This window comes from Panthera onca, chromosome C2, assembly GCF_046562875.1.
Source record: "Panthera onca isolate mPanOnc1 chromosome C2, mPanOnc1 haplotype 2, whole genome shotgun sequence".
NCBI classification, from domain to species: Eukaryota; Metazoa; Chordata; class Mammalia; order Carnivora; family Felidae; genus Panthera; species Panthera onca.
In genome coordinates, this window is record NC_138347.1 from 112,715,054 (window position 1) to 112,734,297 (window position 19,244).

Below are 19,244 nucleotides of genomic sequence, written 5' to 3' on the forward strand. Positions count from 1 at the left end.
GCTTTGTAAATTTCCAAGAGCCATAGTCAATCACTTTTATCTGCCAGAGTCAATCACTTTTATCTGCCAGAAGTACTTTTATTGCTTTTACAAGAACATATTTTAAGGCTGGGGTTCAGAAAACATACAATACAAAGCATGCCTACTAAGTTTTGCCTGCAGTACTTACAAATATAGAATTACTTCTGTTTCTCTAAGATCTCCAAGACTTATGTCCTTCCAGAAAGTGTCTCTTTCTCCTACCTGTTGGTCTGGGAATACATAAATGATAGAGCAGTTACCAAAAACTACATCGTGGCGTCATTTTTTTTTAAATTTTTTACTTTTTAAAAATTTTTTAATGTTTATTTTTGAGAGAGAGAGAGAGAGAAAGAGAGACAGAGCATGAGGGGGGAGGGGCAGAGAGAGAGGGAGACAGAATCTGAAGCAGGCTCCAGGCTCTGAGCTGTCGGCACAGAACTCCACGTGGGGCTCAAACTCAGGAACCTGAGCTGAAGTCGGACACTTAACCGACTGAGCCACCTAGGCGCCCCCGTGGCATCATTTCCATATGAGAATATGCTTTGTTCTTCAGTAGTGGATTTATCGTGCCTCACTAAATAAGATTTTTATTGAAAGCATGCAAATAACTGCAATGTAATAAAGAGCAACAAAACACGATAAAGGCATTTTGCCTGCCTAATATTTAACCATTATTCTGAGCTATTCTGTCAATAGAACCAATAGTTTGCCTTTGATTTTTATGAAATCATTTTTCTTAAATTTTCCAATTATGTATTATTTTGTGTATTAAGTTCTTTTTATTTGTGAGGACTTTTACTGAATTGTAAGGAGTCAGTTAAGTAAGATATTACTTAAGAGGGTTTTTCCACATTGTAATAGGATAGCCTATTAAAATTGATAAATCACGAAGGCAGGCAAATGTTCTCATATTTTTTTTTAACATTTATTTATTTTTGAGACAGAGAGAGACAGAGCATGAACGGGGGAGGGACAGAGAGAGAGGGAGACACAGAATCGGAAGCAGGCTCCAGGCTCTGAGCTGTCAGCCCAGAGCCCGACGTGGGGCTCGAACTCACGGACGCGAGATCGTGACCTGAGCTAAAGTCGGACGCCCAACAGACTGAGCCACCCAAGCGCCCCTGTTCTCATATTTAAAAAAAAAAAAAAAAAAAAAAACCTTAAGCATGATTAAATTGCTCTCTCAGTCTGAGGTAATTAATTCTTATTCATTTGATCTTGAATTACTTGGTAGTCTACTATCATAAAGTCAACTGCATCTACACTAGGAGTGTCAGAAATCCTACTTGACAGGCTTCTTGCTCCCAGAACAAGGATTCCCATATGCCTAAGGCTGTTCAATATAGAATCAACAGTTAAGAGTGTGTGGTAAAGTCCTTTACAGAAGTCATCATTCTTTTGATGTTTCTTCCAGGATACTTTGAACCTTGTGGTGGACTTTAGGCAAGCAGGAGGGAGAAGCAGAAAGCACTTTTAGATTATAGGACTGAAAGACTCTGGTTATTTATTACAATAATGAAAAAAAACAAGAATGGAGAAATGTAAACTCCCCCACTAATTTCATACAAATTTTTTAACAATTTAGTACATGATCCCCCTGAGAATAAGAACATATTATTGACAGTGAGGTCACTGATTCTAGGGTGTTTTAATTTATCCTATAAGATGTGTGCCATGATTGTCACCGATTGGCAAGCTATTTCAAACCTAGTAACTCTCTTAATAATCAGCTTATTGATAGTTACTGTGGTAGTCTTTGCACATAAACTTGACTATTTCCATTCATCCTAAAAAGTGCAAATGTACTAAAACATTTTGCATAGAATTACTGTAAGGAAAATGAGCTTCTATTTTTGATTTGTCAACTCTTCTTATATCTTGGGCTCGGCAAACAGGACAGTTTTGACAGTAGTGCTGAGCTAATTCAAATTATGGCATGATCCTATATACAGATACTATTATTTCCCGCATTTTTCCTTTTATAAAGTAAAAGAAAATTACTCATGCTGTTTGGTAGTCTTGGTGTTTGGTGTAAAAGACATCTTCATAGTTTTATCATTCTGGTTTTGATGGCTAAATTTGTCACTCTTAAAAGGAGGCAATATAGGTCATGAAAATTTAAAGATACTAAATGGCTATGTGAAACAGTCATAATCTTGATTTAGTCTGAAAATAAACACAACAGCAGGTAACAAGAAATAGAAAATCCAGTCTTTTCAACAGTGAAATCTTATTAAAAATGTATTCAAAGGCATGAAAAATCACATAAAAAAGATCAGCAGGCTCTTGAGTGAGGTTGTTTTGATGAATCTAAGGAAGTTTGCTACCCAAGAACAAAAAAATGTAGTGCTCTTATCAAGAGCTACCTGTAGATTCAAAGATCAATGTTCCTTTGAACTATTTGTTCTGTCCTCATTACTATCTGTAAGCTTTCTTTGACAATTTTACTATCTTCATATTTAGACATATCCCAATGCACATACAAAGGCTATTATTTTAGATTACCTTAGGATGCAAATTACTTTTCTCTCCCTCTCTGTGACAAATTCAAGACTTGCTCAAAATGGCTAAGAATAATAAGTCACTTTTTCCTCTCACCTGAGATACAGGAAGAAAGGGTTTGATAGCAGTCCTTGATACGTTCTTGTCCAGAAAAGATCCAGAAAAGTGAACTAGAACTTCCCTGTCAAAAATGAACACAGCAGGCTTACAGGGCTATTGATTTGACAGATGAAGAGACCATGAACTAACTAGAAAAGACAAGCGCCACCTAAGGCCGAATTTCTTAACTATTTATCCTGTTGTAAAATGGTGAGAATCAGAGGTTCCATGTGAGTTTCTAGTGACATCTTGCTTAACAAGCTAACACGGAACATAATTTTTCTTAAATACTCCAGGGAAAGATCAGGAATACTCATTTGGTATAATTTTTATGCACCAAATCACATAAGGACATGTCCTTTGAAATTGTAACAGGCAAAGTACACTGAAATAGGCAAATTGGTTTAAGAAGTGTTAAAAGAACTTTGGGAAATGGAAATTTCAAACATGCTACTTACAGACTCTATACTTTGTTAATTAGCCATACTTTATTTTTAAAACATCCCGTATGCTACTGCTAGGGTTTTTTAAAAAGGAAGGAAAAGAAGGGGGAATATAACTAATTCGTGTGAGGTAGTAGGGTATCCCCCATAAATTTGATTCCTGTCCATTCCACAATGCCACAAGTACATGTTTTACTATTAAAATATGCTTGTAGTTTCAACAAATCATTCAAAGTACCCCACGTTATGCGAGAAATTAAAGTACACACATCACCAGTTTATTGTAATTTGTAGGATCTTTACATTCCTTAGGGAAAAAATTGGAGAGTGAGGGTTTAGCCATAGATTTTTTGTAAAGATGAAAGGTCAGCAGAACATTTAATGTGACTCTTTATAACAGGGAATCTTGAGTGGGATCAAAATACTGAAAGGGCTATATGAAAAAAAAATTTTTTTAATTTTTATTTTTGAGACAGAGAGAGACAGAGCATGAACAGGGGAGGGGCAGAGAGAGAGGGAGACACAGAATCTGAAACAGGCTCCAGGCTCCGAGCTGTCAGCACAGAGCCCGACGCGGGGCTCGAACTTACGGATGGTGAGATCATGACCTGAACGGAAGTCAGACGCTTAACCGACCAAGCCACCCAGGCGCCCCGAAAATTTTTAATGCACAAGAGAAATGGCTTTCTTTCATCTATTATTAATTACCAGATTAGGACTTGCACTAATAGAAACAAACAGATCCATTTCATAAACTGCCTTTTGAATCAACATACAATTTCAAAATATAAAAACTCATCAACAAAATAAATATCTCGTGTATCTGAAGCAGGCCTGGGGCCAAAATGTCTTTCATCAAAAGAAGAACCAAAAAAAAAAAAAAAAAAAAAGAAAGAAAATGTTGAAGAGTAATATCCGCAAAATGACAGAACAGGAGGTTCTAGCCTAATATGCCCACATCAACACTCCCTTAACAATTCTCCACGGTAGAAAATACCTTCATGGGAGCTCTGGAATCCAAATGAGAGGTAATAGCATGTAAGTGCAATACAGGAATGAACAAAGATGCATTGAAAAGGGAAAGAAAAAAGTTTCCCTGTGCCTACATTACTGCTCAGAATGCACTATCAAGAAAAATCCCATTGGCCCACAAGCATCCCGTGGGGAAAGGGAACACAGTGAGTAACAGACTTTTTTGTAGTCCCTGGCACGTGGCCTGCCCACTGGTGGACCCTATCAGCCAGTCTGCTCTGACTCTCTGGCTGAGCTGACTGCTGAAGGGCTTTCACTCCAAAGCCAGTCTGCAAAGGCTCAAAGAGGTGTCTCTTCTTCAAATGAGCAGAGACACTGACACAAGGCTACAAGGATCACAAAGAATCATGGAAGCATGACATCACCAAAAAACAAAACAAAGCCCCAGTAACTGGCCCTAGAGAAATGGAGATCTTCCTACCTCGCAAAAAAATTTGAAATAACTGCCTTAAGGAAGCTCAGTGAGTTCTAATTGAAGCATAGACAATAAAATGAAATCAGTAAAGCAGTTCATCAAAACACTTTATAGGCAAAAGCAAAACATCATATGCCAGCTAGATGAAAATCATCTATGCTGCTCAATATTTTAATTCTTTACATATTACATTATTGTACATTTATAAAGCTGTCTTTTCAAAGACTACCTAACTTTTTGAGACACTCCCAAATCAGAGTACTATATAGGATGGAAACAAATTTAGAATTCTTTGAATAAAACAATTAAATATTCAACAGTAAAAATAAGTTTATCTTAAAGTATCTGGATTCTAAGCACTTACAGTATTAACTTATAGTGTTTTAAATCTAATGTAAAAACAGTTTTGCTGTTATATAGATGGGAAACTTCCTAAAAACATCTATCTATCCTCATGTTCTCATACTTTCAGTTTAATCTGTTTGGGAGCTTTAGAAAAACTATAAGAAAACTTGAGGGGCATGAATAAAAACAGCAGGCCAGAGGAGGCTCAGATGATCAGCCATGGCAAATAAAATGCATTTAAGTGTCTTACTTTTGGGAGGGGCAGAGCGTGGAGAAGCATTTATAAGATCATAGTAAGATCATAAGTCATTGTAAAACCACAACATATTTCATCTTTAAATGTAAATGATTCAGTGTGTTTTTACACATGTAACATTTCATATTTCTGACTACTAAAGAAGACTTAGAAATGATCTATAGTAACCAACCCATGAGCAGTGAGCATCTAAGTGTCCAGACCGTGATCTTAAAATAACATTTCACAGTGAAAGAAACCAGAACTTCTTAGAAAATGACTGATTTCAGTGCAAGAAATGTACCAGTTGAGCCAAGAGTACTTCACCTTACCAGATAATAAGGAAGCCATCAAAATCAAGGGTCACGTCAAAAGGACACAAGAGCCAATTTGAAGAGGCTCCCACTGACCAAACATCCAACAGTTTAAGCTTTAATATGGAGAAAAGTTGCAATGGATTGAAGCACATTAATAATGTTTAAATTCATGGGTATATAAAAATGTTTAAAAAGTAAACCAATAAACTAGTTACCTTCTGAGAATGACAGTAAAGTAATTCATCATCTTAAAAACTGTACATAAAGGAAAAAAATCAAGAAGTTATTCAAACTGTCTCATATGAACTATACTACCTGTCAACCTAGATATAGGCAAGAAGGAAAAGCTCTTTATAAAATAATACAGCTAATATTAAAAAGAAGTGATACAATTAGAATGTCACATTTTTTAAAGCCCAATTGCGGTTAGCAGGTCTAGGCACTAAGCATCATGTTGCTAACAACAAAATGAGCAAAACCCAGACAGTATGTGTCTTCTGATGGAAGAACACAGCCTCACTTACAGTATGGCCAAAGAGATGGATACCAAGTCTGATTAATAATTTTAATAATAATAAAAAAGACTTTTAATCCAGCTGCTACTTTGTAGGAAATACAGAAGATAGAGGAACATGTTGAACTACATTGTGAGTATGCAGTATGAATACAGAAAAATCAATTGTCATTCTGCACACCAGCAATGAACAATTTGAAAACAAAATTAAGAAAATGGTTCCATGAGGGGCACCTGGGTGGTTCAGTCAGTTAAGCATCTGGCTCTTGATTTCAGTTCAGGTCATGATCTTGCAGTTGGCCCCGCCTCAACTTGGGATATATTCATTCATTCTCTCTCTCTCTCTCTCTCTCTCTCTCTCTCTCTCTCTTAAAACACCTAAATAGGGGCGCCTGGGTGGCTCAGTTGGTTAAGCATCCGACTTCAGCTCAGGTCACGATCTCGCGGTCTGTGAGTTCGAGCCCCGCGTCGGGCTCTGGGCTGATGGCTCAGGGCCTGGAGCCTGCTTCCGATTCTGTGTCTCCCTCTCTCTCTGCCCCTCCCCTGTTCATGCTCTGTCTCTCTCTGTCCCAAAAATAAATAAACGTTAAAAAAAATTAAAAAAAAAATTAAAAAAAAAAAAAACACCTAAATAATAGCAAGACATACTCTATTCATAGATTTTTTTCCCCTTAATAGTCAACAAAGTGTAAAATCTCATTCTTTATCTTTGGAAACTTCCTTTGAGAGTAAATAGAAAAAATAACAAAGGATTAACTACAAATAAAAAATAAAAGCTCTAAGATCTCAATAGATTCATAATTAAAATTAATTCAGGGGTGCCTGGGTGGCTCAGTCTGTTAAGTGCCCGACTTTGGCTCAGGTCATGATCTCATGGTTGGTGGGTTCCAGCCCCATGTCAGGGTCTGTGCTGACAGCTCAGACCTGGATCCTGCTTCGGAATCTGTGTCTCCCTCTCTCTCTGCTTCTCCCCCACTCATGCTCTGTCTCTCCCTCTCAAAAATAGATAAACATTAATTTACAAAAAAATGAGTTCAAACATTTTGTCTTTTATTGAAGAAGACTTATTTGTTTAGAATTCCTACTACTAATATGAATGCAAATTAATGCAATCATTTTGGAGAAAAATGATTGTATCAAGAGATTGTTTTTATTCTTTAATACAGTAATTTGCATGTTTTTCTGGGTCTTCTAAACACAGAGAAAGCTATTATATACAAAGAAACTTAGTGCACAATGTTCATCATAGCCATATTTATATGAGAATTAGAAACAATTCAATAGGGGAATACAATACCAAAATATGGTACAGCTCTGGGATATAATATACAGTCACTAAAAGAAATAATCTTCAAACAATGTTTAGTATGGAAAAACATTTAGGTTAAATGTTAAGTAAAAATAATCAGAACAAAAATAACTTTACAGAATGTCAAGGATATAAATGCACAGAAAAACATTAATCAAAGTATTAATAGTGGTTACATTTGAATGACTAGAAGAAATCCATGTGATGTTTTTTCTTCTTTTCAACATACTTTTTATGTAATGATTATATACTAACTATAAAGTAAAAAGAAACAGAATTAAAAAAAAAACAAATGATGAAAAATAACTGGTAAATCAAAAAACAAGTTTAGTATTTTTTAATAAAATTTGCTTGACTGTTGTCTGGCCTGTTGCTTGAGTACATGCATTAGCATTTTTTTGCAAGTTTATCTCTTCAACTTTATGCTCAAAATGACCTTTAGTCAGTAATTTTGAGAACATCAGGGAAATAAACTTTCCTTTCCAGATATGATTGTTAAAGGAATGTGCATAATTTGTATGCATAACTCCACAAATGATTGCTAAAATTCAAAAATTATTATTTTAGGCAGAATTCCATTTTTCAGCAATCACATGCAATGGAAGAAAAAATCAAATCCAAATGTTAGTGATTCATTTATACTTACATCATCAAATTACTGAATCCACTTTTTAAAGGGAGAATTGGGAATTTAAGTATTTTTCACAAACTTGTATTTTCCTCTTATATTGCTGTATTATCTCTAACACTCTACTTGCTATCTCATAGGTAAAAATAATTTGGTTTATGGCTGAGAAATTGCCTCTTAAAACACAATTTTCATTATTCAATCCTAAAATTTATTTCAATGAAAAAGAAAAAGCAAAGATTAAAGTGCAAAATGGGTCAAAATGCTTGTCATATTGGTTGAATAATATTATAAAAGATAAATACACAGCAACAGCATTCTGAGCAGAGCTTGAGAGAGGAACAACTTTTTCTTTTTTGTTGAGGCTACCAATATTTTGATAAGTGAAGTCATGTCTAAACAACTGCATAAAAACTGGATATTTAAATGTTTACATTTAACATAAAAATTGCAATGCAATATAATTGTGCTATCCCCAAGATACTTAGGAAATTTATAAAAATCTTAATTCAACATATGATAAGGGTAGTATGGTCCCATTATGGACACAAATATGATAAAGGTCATTTTCTTTTACACTGTCAGAATATCTCTTAATTGCACATGAAACTTAATTACATGTAAATGTAATTTTACATGTAGAAGTTATAAATATAGCACCAGATTGTTGTTTATTTTTTAATGTTTATTTATTTTGAGAGAAAGAGAAAGACAGAAGCATGAGCAGGGGAGGGAGAGAGAGAGGGAGACCCAGACTCCGAAGCAGGCTCCAGGTTCCAAGCTCCAAGCTGTCAGCACAGAGCCTGACGTGGCGCTCGAACCCACAAAGTGCGAGATCATGACTTGAGACAAAGTCAGACGCTCCACTGATGGAGCCACCCAGGCACCCCAGTACAGCACCAGAAATTAACCCACGATACCTGGCTCCAAGGCAATTTCACTTTTTCGTTCATGGTACAGAGGACTTTCAGGCAATAATGCTCTCTGACCCAAACTGACACTGAAATTGTTTCTCAAACTCTGCTATTCAGCTAGGCTAGTAGCTGGAAGGATATTAGGTATTTCCAGGGCCCATGGCTTCCAAGAAGACAGTAACTGAAGAAATGGAGTAAAGTGATAAGGAAGTAACTGAGGTAGAAGTGAAATAGGGATCCTGGTGCCTTCCAAGACCAGTGAAACTCCAGAAAATGCCAAAGGATAACCCTACATACAAGGGCCTTCTTAGGGTCCTGTACATCTATCCAGATAAAAGAAAAAAGTGTCAAGAGATACAAGAGAATTTGTGGGCTTCGTACATCTCAGCTCCGATGTCACCCCTCAAGGAAGGTCTTTCTTTATAGAAAACACTACGGAGGTACACAAATATCAAATCATAATTTGTAACCAAATAAACAATACAAATGCTCCTTCCAATTATGATCTATGATAGAAGTCTGAAGCATACAACAAAGTATATACTCAAAGTATGGTTCTCAGACCAGCAGGATTGACATCCCTGGGAGCTTGCAGAAATTCAGATTACAGGCCATTCCAGACCTACCGAATCTGGTTCTCCATTTTAGATCACAAAGTCATTGATAAGTACATTAAAGTTAGAGAAATGCTATACTAAACAAATATTCCTATACCTTGTTTCGTGAGTAGATGAATGGAATCATAGAGATTAAAACTAAGAAATATTTCAGTATTACAAGTTCAAAGAAGGTGATCAGTATTTGCTTCCTTCCTTAAGCTATAGTTTGCAACAGTCTAATTCAATATTTTGATAAAATAATTATTCAAGTTACTAAATCTATATATATATAAAGCTACAGAACAGTTTTATATTTACTGAAAGTCTTGGGCAAGCTTAACATATGCTAAATGTTGTAGAATATAGAAAAAAAAGGAAAGCAAAAGTATAATAACTTCAAAAACATAATTTCCTTGATCAAAAGGCTATCAACACCTGGAAAACACCTATTGGGGGCACCTGGATTGCTCAGTCATTTGGGCATCTGACTCTTGAGTTTAGCTCAGGTCATGATCTCACAGTTCCTGAGTTTAAGCCCCACACTGGGATCTGCACTGACAGTGTTGAGCCTTCTTGGGTCTCTCTCTCTCTCTCTCTCTCTCTCTCTCTCTCTGAAAATAAACATTTATTTTTAAAAATTTGTTCATTCTATTGAGAAGAGTAAATATATCAAATACTTTAATGTAAAAAAAACTAATTTGAATCAGAAATAGAAATGGCCAAAAAAAAAAAAAAGGAAGAAAGAAAGAAAAAAAAATGATTGAACTCAGGAAAGAAATGCAAGAAAAAGACAAACTTATCTCACCTAAGGAAGAATAGGGCCAAATGAAAATATAATAAGGGATACTGAAGAAATGCAGGAAAATGACCAAGAGACTAAAAATTACATAAAGAAATAACAAGTGTCAGAAGTTAGTGGAAATGGAAGACAGGTAAAGAAGACAGGTAAAAATATATTTGGAAGACAGGTAAAGTAAAGACTATTTACATTATCAGAGCCATTAAAAAAGAAAAATAAAGTAATAGAAGTTGGATGATACTGTATAAAAACTAGAGTCCAAGAAAAAGTTACAGTAAAAAAATATTACCTGAATCTACACATTGAAAAATTTTGGTGGATAATTGGCAAAAAATAACTTAAAATGATAAAGGCATTTTTAAAGTCAAAATAATCAGATTGACATCAGACTTTTCAAGACCAAATATAAAACCAGAAAATTATGAATCAATCTTTATAAAATTATTCAATGAAAGAAATATGAAAAAAATATTTTATGTGCAACCAAGTAGTCCTTCAAATATAAAACATAAACCACAATGAGATACCACCTCACACCTGTCAGGATGGCTAAAATTAACAACTCAGAAAACAATGAATGTGGCAAGGATATGGAGAAAGGGGAACTCTTTTGCACTGCTGGTGGGAATGCAAACTGGTGCAGCCACTCTGGCAAATGGTATGGAGTTTCCTCAAAAAATTACAAATACAACTACCCTACAACCTAGTAATTGCACTGCCAGGTGTTTATCCAAAGGGCACAAGAGTGCTGACTTGAAGGGGCACATGCATCTCAATGTTTATAGCAGCACTATCAACAATAGCCAAATTATAGAAAGCGCCCACATGTCCATAGACTGATGAATGGATAAAGAAGATGTGTCATTCATATATACATATATACATATACATATATATATATATATATATATATATATATATATACATATATATATATATACACACACATATATATAACAGAATACTACTAGAAAACAGAATACTACTTGGCAATGAAAAAATAAAACCTTGCCACCTGCAATAAATGGTTGGAACTAGAGTGTATTATGCTAAGCAAAGTAAATCAGGCAAGAAAGGTAAGAATCATATGATCTCACTCATATGTGGAATTTAAGAAACAAAACAAATAGGAGGAGGGAAAGGAAAAATAAGATAAAAACAGAGAAGGAGGCAACCATAAGACTCTTAAATACTAAGTACAAACTGAGGGTTGCTGGAGGGGTGTTGGGTGGGGGGATGGGCTAAATGGGTGATGGGCATTAAGGAGGGCACTTGTTGGGATGAGCACTGGGTGTTGTATGTAAGTGATGAATCACTGAATTCTACTCTTGAAACCATTATTATACTATATGCTAACTAACTTTGATTTAAATCAAATTTAAAATAATAAATAAATAAATATCATAAAAATATATCAAACATAGTAAAATCTTTTCTAACATATAAGAACTCAGGAGATTCTGTACTCAGCAGCTCTTCTTAAGGACTTTACTAGAGAATGAACATCGAGCCAAGCAATGATTGGGAAACTTTTAGCAAAGGATAAACGTTGAGCATATTAAAATATATAAATAAATATATAAGACTAAAACAATGAGGGATAAAGATGGAAGACTAAGGTACAAATGTTATATACTGTGATGATGCAGAAATTATGCAACTAAAAATTAGTAAAACAAAGAAGGAAAGAGGAACACAGAAAAAGTTCATTGCTGTAGGTAGGCAATAAAGGGTGTAGAAAAAGTAGTATAAATGAGATAATAAAAGGTTAGATAAGAAAATAGAGATCTAAAGGTATTTATAAAAAGGAGAAATACAAAGGTAACTAATAGAATAAAAATACAAACCTTCCCAGACACAAATAATAAATAGCCAAACAATACAAAGAATATACATGTCATAAAGACACATAGCAGATAAAACAAAATATGCATGACGAAATATGACAATTTAGACCAAACCTATCAGTCATATCTATAAATGTGAATGGACTTAATTCTCTCATGTAAAGAAAATAATTTTCAGTTTGGCTCACAAAACAAGACCCAAATATGTGCTATATACAAGAGACAACCCTAAATCAAAGTGATTCAGAGAGACTAAAACATGTAGAAATGGACTTCTGCTTCCAGAAAGATAGGCTAGATATCCATTTGCCTATTTCTTCCAGTAAGTACAACTAAAATTCCTGAACATTATGTATAAAAGAAATGTAAGAAGTCTCTAAAAGGTGGAAAGAGGAAGGCAGACTGGCGACAGAGCTCCAGACCTAAGGAACAAAGGGTGGGGAGTTCTTTGGGTTTTCTTTTTGGTTCCTGTATCCCAGACTTGGCACTGAAAAAAAACCACAACCTAGAAAAGCCATGAGGCACAGATTAAACAAACACCAAAACGAAACAACACACACCCTGCTTTCTCTAGCAAAAGGAGCAAAAGGACCAGGAAAGGGGCAGCTTAGCAAGGCAGAAATGTACAGATAATAACCACTCTAATCAAACAACACAGAACTGTGGTTCTGCTCCCCCCATGCCAGAAAAGGCCAAGTGGGGAGCCTAGACTTGTACCCTCACACACTTTTCCACACATAGCAAAGACTATAAAAGGAATCAAGAGTAATTAACCTGTCATATATAATACAATTCACTCTTGGTAGTTTTCTTTTTGTCAATACTGTTTGCTACTGGGCCCCTCCCCAAATTTGGACCTCTTGCCTACTTGTATCTCTACCCAACTCATGAAGTTGGCCTGTGCACCAGATCTCTGAGATGTGACAAACCTCTCTCACTTAGGGTATAGCTAATTATAAACCTTGCTCTCTGAACCCACCCTGATGCCCTCCATATTCCAAAATTACACACAAAATAATAATATGGAATTTCTAAATGGGCTTTAATTTTTATTTCTCATTTGTTTCTAAAGTTGTTGAAACAATACCATTTTTACTAGACTACTTGTTGAAAGGCGGAAAAAAACCATGGAAAAGAAATAAAAGCTAATACTCAACACATGTTGAAAACCACTACCACCAAATATTTGAGAGTTATTTGCTTACACAAGGGAAACTTCACTGAAGCTACTGCAAATAATTTTCAAATGATCTTGAATAATATTACCAAAAATTGGGAATTAGAGTAAACTACTTGTGTTCTGATCATGAGAGATTTCTCAGCGATCCAGGCATTGTATAACATCTCTTCAGAAAAAGTTGTATTAAAAGATATTTTTAAAGTTTTCAAAAAAAATTAAAGTGATATTTTATATCTGAGAAAGTATTTCTTGAAATTGAAAAGCAATGCAATATATTTGTATCATCTGCTCAACTATGAGATGACTTTAGGATAAGATCTTTATAAGAAGAAAAGAAATACTGCTTTATGATTTCTTGCAAAAAAAGATTTCATGAAAATTTTAAAAATTTGTGCTTCAAAAGACAATATCAGGGGCACATGGGTGGCTCAGTTGGCTAAGCACCAACTTTTGATTTCAGCTCAGGTCACAACCACATGGTTTGTGAGTTGGAGTGCTGCTTGGGGTTCCGCACTGGTAGCATGGAGCCTGGTTTGGATTCTCTTTCTCTCTCTCTCTCTCTCTCTGCCTCTCCTCTGTTGGTGCACACACATTCTCCCTCCCTCTCTCTCTCTCTCTCTCCAAAAATAAACTTAAAAATGGAATACAAAGGCAACCACAGAAAATATTAGCAAATCATATCTGATAAATATTCAGAATACATACAGAAATCCCTAAAACTCAACAATATTAAAAAAACACCTGATTCAAAAATGAACAAAGGACTGGAATAGACATTTTCCAGAAAAGATATACAAATGGCCAATAAGCACAACAAGATATTCAACATCAAAAATCATTAAGGAAATGCAAATCAAAACTATAAGGAGATTTCTTCAGGATAAAAAAACCACACACACACAGAAAATAAGGAGGCAGAGAAGCCAGAACCCTGTACATTGTTGATGGGAATGTAAAATGGTATAGCTGCTATGAAAAACAGCATAGCAGTTCCTCAACAAGATAGAGTTGTTACATGGTCCAGCAAGTGTGCCTCTAAATCTATACTCAAAAGAACCGACAGCAAGGTCTCAAAGAGATATTTGTATACCCCTATGTATACATCACAAGCTAAAACATGGAAGCAACCTAAAGTTCATGGATGGATGACTGGATAAGCAAACTGCATACACATATACATGCACTGGAATATCATAAGTTCTTAAAAAGGAAGAAAATTCTGACACATGCTGCAACATGGATCAACCTTAAGGACATTATGTTAAGTAAAATAAGCCAGCCACAAAAATAAAAATACTGTAGGATTCCACTTATAAGAAGTACATAAAGTGCTCAAAATCATAGAGACTGAAAGTTTAAAGCATCTGTGGGACATCATGTAAGGAGTTAGATGTCAGATGGTCTCAGAGGAGTGGACTGGATTGGAAGTAAACTATAAATAAAGCTTAAACTCAACAGGTCCCCAAATAAGTAATTGACCCCTCAATTTATTCTTATACCTTAGTTTTTATCTTGATTTTTAGTACCTTATCCATTGCATTTTCCAAGACCCCAACTCTTTCTTTTCCCAAATCCTTTTGATTCTACATCTAATTGTATGTCAGTAACTTCTCATCACTCCATTACTCAGCTTTAATTATATCACTGGGTTCCTAAAATGCTTCCTCAAGGAACTCCATCTCTTTTATTTCTCCTCTCTCCCCCTAACCTCACCTCCAATCTGCTCCCAGTATTACCTTTTTTCACTGTTGTGTTCTTATTTCTTATCTAGCTGGAGTCAACAATGACTCTTCATCACTATCAGGATAATAATCTGTATTTCTTAGCATGATCTTGTTTACTTTTCTAGACTTATCTCTTGCTATCTTTCTCCACAAGGACAGGGCCCTTTTAAATATCTTTGTTTCTCTTAAAACATTTGGTAAGGGGCGCCTGGGTGGCTTGGTCGGTTAAGCTTCCGACTTCAGCTCAGGTCATGATCTCACGGTCTGTGAGTTCGAGCCCCGCGTCGGGCTCTGTGCTGACGGCTCAGAGCTTGGAGCCTGTTTCAGATTCTGTGTTTCCCTCTCTCTCTGCTCCTCCCCCGCTCATGCTCTGTCTCTCTCTGTCTCAAAAATAAAATAAAACGTTAAAAAAAAAATAAAAAAAAAAAAAAACAAAAAAAAAAACATTTGGTAAATGAAGTCACTTAAATGTTTTCACATGAAAGAATAAAAGAATGAGTATCTCCTCTAACAAATAATGTTATGCTATGCTTCTTAGTCTTTTGCACATATCTAGAAAGCCTTTACACGCCATACCCACTGCTGCTCTCCGCTATCTCTATCTAACATTTACCTATTCATTTGTCCATACCCAGCTTAAGTGTTACCTCCTACAATGTATCTTCACTTACCCCTCCCAGCCAAATAGAGTAAATCAATTCCCACTCTCTGGTACAAATACACTTTATTATGATGAGGCTATTTCACTCAGCAACAAATAATTAAATTTGTTTGTATATATTCATTCTTAGCAGGCTTAGGAAAGAGACTAAATTTCATTCAACTCATATATTCCCAAAGCCTGGCATAGAACTTAGCATGTAGTAATAATGAAGGATACAATTGATTTTTCACTGAATAAAGTAAGGAAATAATAAATTGAAATATAAGAAATTTGGAATGGAGTTTTACAACATAGGTCATTATACTATAGCTGTCATATATTATAATAAATATTTTCAAATATTCTAACTATTAACAGGTGTACTTTTTACTTGATTTGCTATACTTTCAAGAAATGGAGAAAAATTCCATGATCAATAAACTTCCAAACCTAGGATTTTTGAAAAATATTGAAAAAATCTAGAACTAATCACAACAAGGAGAGTGAACAACAGAAAATAATTAAAGCAAATAGGAAAAGGAGAGTTCTCTGAAAAAAAAAAAAAGACTCCAATTCTATCCAAACATAAGATTAAAACATACATTTTTCAAATTCAAAAATCTTGGTTATGATTTCTGTTACTTATTTTTTTTAATTTCTGTGTTTTCTCATCTTGGAACAGAAGTAGAAGTCTCAGTGTACCATTTCATAGTCTAAACACTTGCTAGACCAAACACACTGTGCAATGCTTTAGATCAGGATGTAAAAGCTTACTCAAAATTAACTGTAACTGCTCACCCATCACAAATCAGTAGATAATCAGAAGTATATGGGGTCTGGGCATACATAAGTTTTTCTTTGAGGGGTCCAAAACTTGATTTTAAATAGGATGCATTTCTTCCATGGTAAGTCAGATTTTTTTTTACAACAGAGGAGACAGGCATATTAAGGAGTTTAACAGCAAAAGGAAATATCTGGCACATAGATGGTAGAAAAAAACTGTTAAATAGATCTGTTGACTATTTGTGGTTGAATAAAATAGGAAAAATCTATGTTATTTCCTATTTACTATGCCCTAGATGATGGAAAGAATTTGAGAAGAACCCTTATTCAACAGAGTGCCTTTTTTTAATGGAATGATTGTATTAACTCCTCTTACAGATGAATACTATGAAATTTTCCTTTATGAGAACAAATTGTTACATATGGAAGTTATAAAGTAAAATGTTACTTGAACATATTTTATATATATTACATATATAATATACATGTAATATATACATACACTTATGTATTACATATATAACTCATAAGTTCACCCCTCAAATGTCAAGAAGAAAATAAGAGTTGAGATACTGCCTACAAGGAAGATTCTCAGACTGATCTTGTCACTCTAAGGCAATCATTTCTTAATCACCTAAGACTCCAAAGCCAAGAGAGGTAATTTATCCTCCCCACCTGGCTGTCTTCTGTCTTCTTTATTTCCATCACAGGGAGAATGGGGAATCTAAAACATCATTTAGAGCCCCTGCTGTTAACTTGTGGATTGTCCGTAAATGGCCTTGGAACAAAATGATCTGTCAGGAAGAAAATCTGAGGAAACTCCAAAAGGCATTTGACATTCAAATCAGAAAACCCGCTTACTGTTTTCCAGAGCTTAGGAGCCAAGCTCCAAGAAGAGTCTAGAATGGCTTTTCCCTTCTCCCAAGGAGGCACAGGTCAGGGCCAAGAGAGACCTTCTCAGTCCATAATTTCTCCCGTAGGGGAAAGTGAAAACATGTGAGTGAGCACCTAATTTCCCCAGCTGTGTGGGACACTATCAAACAGACCCATTTCTTTCTCACTCCACCAAAACTACTAAGTCGGAAACTGCATGGCTGAGGGGCAATGAGCAGCTGGAAGAACAGCAGCCAGAACTTAGAATGAAACATATCAAAGAGTCGCAGATTCTGCTAACTGCTTTGCAGACTCCATCAAGAAACCCACTCAGCAGCTTCTGAGATTGCCTCACCTGCAGATCCCCCTAACTGGCCCGTGGGCTTCCCTAATGCTTCACATGCCTCACCTCTACACACACACACACACACACACACACACACACACACACACACACATCCCGTGGCCAGCTCCCTACATGTGCCCCCAATGGCAGTGAGTGTGCCTTTGCAGATAGCTAGTGGGTGTATACAGAAAGAGGTTCAAATATGCCGAGTTAGGAGAAAGCATACAAACCTAAGTATTCAGCACTGTCAGCACCTGCCCTGGCTTTTCAGGATCCAAGAAGGCATACAATCTTGAGAATTCCTCCTCAAGATGGAGCAAGAAATGTGGAACAGGAATATTCATGTTAAAGGCCTGAGAAAGCTTCAATTCTTAAAACGAAAGTACAACAGAAGAATTTTTGTATGAAAGTTAAATCGTTATCAACCTAAAATAGACTGTTTTATCTATGTTTCATGTAAGCCTCATGGTAACCACAAAGCAGAAACCTATAGCCAATACACAAAAGGTAAAGAAGAGGGAATCAAAGCCTACAAAGTACAGAAAATCACCAGTTCACACACACACAAAAAATACAATACAAAAAGAAACAAGGGAACTATAAACAGCCAAAATATGATAAAATGGCATTCATTAGTAAATCCTTAACTATCAAACATTACTTCAAATATAAATGAACTAAACTGTCCAATCAAGGGGGTAGTAGCTAAATAGATAATGATTTTTTAAAAAAAGACAACTATATGTTTCTTAAAACAGACTCATTTCAGGCTCAAAATGGGAGACTAGAAAATACTATCTCGAGAGGATTAGCAGAAGGGAGTCTCCGGAGTCAAGCGCAGACGAGAGGCCCATGGAAGAGGGTAGGAAGGGCGGCGAGGCGGTGCACGCTCCACGGACTGGCGGGAGGGAGCCGGGCGGAGGGGAGGCTCGCCGGCCAAGCAGAGCCCCCGAGTCTGGCTGGCAAAAGCGGAGGGGCCGGACAGACTGTGTTCCGACAGCAAGCGCGACTTAGCGTCTGGGAGGTCATAAGTTAACAGCTCTGCTCGGAAAGCGGGAAGGCTGGAGGACAAAGGGAGGGAGAGCTGCTGAGCCCCCGGACGGCAGAGCTCAGCTTGGCGGGGAACAAAGGCGCTCGCCAGCGCCATCTCCCCCGCCCATCCCCCAGCCAAAATCCCAAAGGGAACCAGTTCCTGCCAGGGAACTTGCTCGCTCCATGCAAACACCCAACTCTGTGCTTCTGCGGAGCCAAACCTCTGGCAGCGGATCTGACTCCCTCCCGCTGCCACAGGGCTCCTCCTGAAGTGGATCACCTAAGGAGAAGCGAGCTAAGCCTGCCCCTCCAGCCCCCGTGCACCTTGCCTACCCACCCCAGCTAATACACCAGATCCCCAGCAACACAAGCCTGGCAGTGTGCAAATAGCCCAGACGGGACACGCCACCCCACAGTGAATCCCGCCCCTAGGAGAGGGGAAGAGAAGGCACACACCAGTCTGACTGTGGCCCCAGCAGTGGGCTGGGGGCAGACATCGGGTCGGACTGCGGCCCCGCCCACTAACTCCAGTTATACACCACAGCACAGGGGAAGTGCACTGCAGGTCCTCACCACGCCAGGGACTCTCCAAAATGACCAAACGGAAGAATTCCCCTCAGAAGAATCTCCAGGAAATAACAGCA

The 19,244-nt window shown here is 36.7% G+C and overlaps 1 protein-coding gene across 4 annotated transcripts in view; it reads right to left on the minus strand.

Moving 5' to 3' along the window:
* Positions 1 to 19,244, minus strand: part of LOC132683252 (arylacetamide deacetylase-like 2) — a 189,840-nt gene that overhangs the window by 71,229 nt on the left and 99,367 nt on the right. For 3 of the 4 annotated variants that reach the window (XR_013549817.2, XM_060638988.3, XM_078432242.2), the window contains exons 2-3: positions 2,620 to 2,704; positions 170 to 251 (exon numbers count right to left, since the gene is read on the minus strand). The exons of the other annotated variant lie outside the window; for it this stretch is intronic. The gene's annotated coding sequence lies outside the window, so the exon portion shown is untranslated. The remainder of the gene's footprint in view (positions 1 to 169; positions 252 to 2,619; positions 2,705 to 19,244) is intronic. 4 annotated transcript variants of the gene reach the window in all.